Genomic DNA, 3710 nt, shown 5'->3' on the forward strand with positions numbered 1-3710 from the left:
GTGTGTGTGCATCGCGGGACTATTCAGCCGTGTTCGTACGGAAAGTGTGGGTTATTACTGAATTTCACTGAAGTGCTGTGTGTATGGGTATCTCTCTCATTGACTGTTGATGTCATTTTGAGTTCATGTCAGTGTTCTTTTGTATGGACCGGTCCTGATAGGGTTAAGAGGGTCATTTTCATAAACTTTAACATTAGTATTTTTTTGGTATTCTTGGTATTCTAATAAATAGTATTAATTTTATTACAAGCCAGTAGCGGGGGAATTCTTTCTTTCTTTTTTATATGAGAGTGGGCATTAGAGGCCCGGGTCACTAAGTAATTGGTCTATAAGGCTCACTGGGTGTGGGGGTGTACTCTTATTATAGCCTGGTGGTTCAGTGTGGAAAGGAACAGTTGGGTCAGACTTAGGGTCAGCTTATGCTGCTCACACACCTCAGATTAGACTGAGTTTAGCAGAAATTGTAGGGCTCAGCACAAATCATCCACACCCGAAGCGCAGTAGTGAAGAGACATTAAAGGCTGGGGATACAGAGACCTGGATCCTGCGCTCTCCAGTCACCCGGTGAGTCCTGCAGTCACACCCCACTACGCGGGCAAGGCCTGTCCGCTACAGCTGCAATGCGTGTGTCTGAGACTTGGCAGCCCCGGGTTTCACTGATCTAGCGGTCAGTAAATTCGACCAAATTTCAAGAGGTGGACATCACTGGATTCATCTCGGCATACAGATAATTCAAGAGCAATTGACTCATGTTTACGAAGCACACCAACATAGTGCTCTGATCAGCTGCACTCTCCAGTGAAGTTCTCAAAACGCGACAGATGCCCGGATCCGTAGTAGCCTAGATCTCATTGTATTACAGTAATTTAGCAGACGCGTTTATCCAAAGCAACTAACAATAATTGCATTTAACGTAGGAAAAGCCAATGTAGGCTACTAGCCTACTAGGCTACTTGCCGGAACTCACAAGTGCATCTCCTTTCTAAAACAAGTGACTAAGAGCATAATCTAGTGCTGAAGGCAAAGTGCAAGAATAGAAATCTAAAATACAATAGAGGGATCGTTGTAGTTCTCTCTGTAAAATAACTACAACGTAGACCTAAATTAAAGAAATAAAAAGTACCTTTGAGAAACCGCACATTATTGCGGCGGAATTTGATATTGTTAGTAGCCAAGTTTATGGCTTTGTCAATCCATTGATATCGATTTATTATATTTCAAGTTTTTCTCCCTATGCAAAAGATGGGGCGGTTGTGTGAACCCAACCAGTAGAGAGCGTAGTTTTACGCTTTGGCTCCCTTGAACATAGATGGTGATGTGGGCTATCTGGAGCGTACAGGGAACATAGTAGGCTAATGCTGATGATTTCTGTCACGGGCAGCATACACTGCATACCCTCAGTCCCCTAATATGTCTTATTTCATTTCAACTTGGCTATTAACTTGATGGAGCATGTTACATTTGAGCAATATGATGATAATATGGCTAAAAGGTAGGCTACAATATGTCACAGTGCACTGGCTACTGCTATCATGTACAGTACTCCTACACATAGTAACTTCAGTTTTAAAAGATGCCACAGTGCACTGGCTACTGCTATCAATACGATACAGTACAGTGCTCCTAAAATACCTATGTTATATACAGATGCCCTCAGCTGCAGGATCATCTCCTTTGATGATTTTACCTCTTTTGAATACCACGCTATGTTCTTAAAATGCCAGCCCCCAGTTCTGGCAGTAACAGTGTATAGGCCTTCTTAACAATGCCCTGCCTTCTCTACCGAATTTTCAGAACTCCTGTCCATTGTTACGGTTTCACCTCCACACACGCCCCCCTCCTCCGCCTCTCCACAACCCTCCACCTCTGTGCCTACCTCACACGCCCCCTGCAGCTCGGCACGGGCACTGAGGGCGCTCCAACGACGGCTGAAATGAGTTGAGCTGATGGGCGAATGAGCTTATGGCCGGATCACTGCACACCTGCTGCCACCTTCTCATGAACCCCCTCTACCTACAAGAAGCCGGTTTCTCCAGCCATTCATCGCCAGATCTTCCCTAAGAAACGCCTGGCAAGTATCGTAGTTGTTAAACAAAGTATTTCTGCTTATATATATGTGTGTTTGTGTGCTCTCTGGACCACCGCACCCCAAGGCTTACTCGTCTCTCCGTGTTCCCTACAGAACGACCAGGTGTGCTGTGATCCGGCTTGCCTGCCCATCACTCTGCCCGCAACCCACTGCAGCTGCTCCTACCGGCCTCAACCTCCAGCCTGCCAGGCTCCCAACCTGAGCCATCCGGGCACTACCTTCCCTCCCAGCTCCAGCAATAAACGCCCTGCTGGGCAAAGAGCTTCCTGCCTCCTGTGTCGTGCACTTGAGCCCCGTAGCTAACTAGCCTTAACAGTCCATCATCCATACAAATTATGACACCCTTGATCTAGTGATTACTAAGGGCCTGACTATCACTGTCGTCTCTATTAGTGACCTCGCTCTCTCTGACCATTTCTGTATCTTCTTCACTGCATTGGTTCCTAAAGTCAAAAGTAGTAGTAGCGCTTTATCAAGAAACGTTATCTTACCTCCGCAGTATCCGATAGTTTTAGAGAAATAATGATCACAAACAATTTATCAACTCCAGAAGTGGGGCCGTCAGGCACTATTGAAGACTTAGCATCCGCCTTTAACACCAGAGTAGGGGCAGTCTTGGATTCTGTAGCACCTATTAAACTGAAAAAGATCACAGCCAATCATAAAGCTCCATGGCAAAATGAGGAAACAAATCAACTAAAGAGAACCTGCAGAAGATCTGAGCGTATATGGAGAAAGACCAAGCTACAGGTCCACCATGATATTCTCAAAGAACATCTCGCTGCCTTTGATAAAGCAATAAGAAATGCAAGGAAAGACCACTTCTCAAAATTCATATCTATCAACCGCAATAATTCAAGAGTGCTCTTCTCAACAATTGATAGCCTAATAAACCCTGCCGTAAAAACACCAGATAACCTGCTCTCTACCTCCAAATGTGAGGAATTTGCAGCTTACTTCAGAGATAAGATTATGAATATTAGGAGGAAAGTCACCCAGGAAAGGCCATGCATCCTGTTCACAGATCCTCTTCCTCCATGTAATGGACATATGAGCTTGTTTACACTGGTGGACACAGAAATGTTGAGAAAAGTAGTATCCAAACTCAAATCCTCCACAAGCCTGCTGAAGAAAAACAACTTAGACACTTCAGTTCTTAGCAATTTTAGACCAATCTCCAACCTTCCCTTTTTGAGTAAAATTCTGGAAACTATTGTTTTCAAACAGATTAATGATTTTCAAACAGATTAATGATTTCCTAGCTACAAGTTCTACGCTTGACCTTTTCCAGTCCGGCTTTCGCGCCCATCATAGCACAGAGACGGCATTAGTCAAAGTTGTAAATGACCTCAGAATTAATGCTGACTCCAAAGAGCTCTCTGTTCTCATCCTCCTGGACCTTTTGCAGCTTTTGATACTATAGATTATGCAATCCTCATCAAAAGACTGGAGAAGTGGGTTGGCCTCTCCGGTCCAGTCCTTAATTGGCTTAGGACCTATCTAACCGGTCGTGATTTCTTTGTTGCCCTCGGTGACCATAGCTCAGGAAAGATCCCTATGACCTGTGGGGTGCCCCAAGGATCGATCCTAGGACCTCTACTCTTCAGCCTGTACATGGTGC

This window comes from Borostomias antarcticus (genome assembly GCF_949987555.1).
Source record: "Borostomias antarcticus genome assembly, contig: scaffold_84, whole genome shotgun sequence".
In the NCBI taxonomy this organism is placed as follows: Eukaryota; Metazoa; Chordata; class Actinopteri; order Stomiiformes; family Stomiidae; genus Borostomias; species Borostomias antarcticus.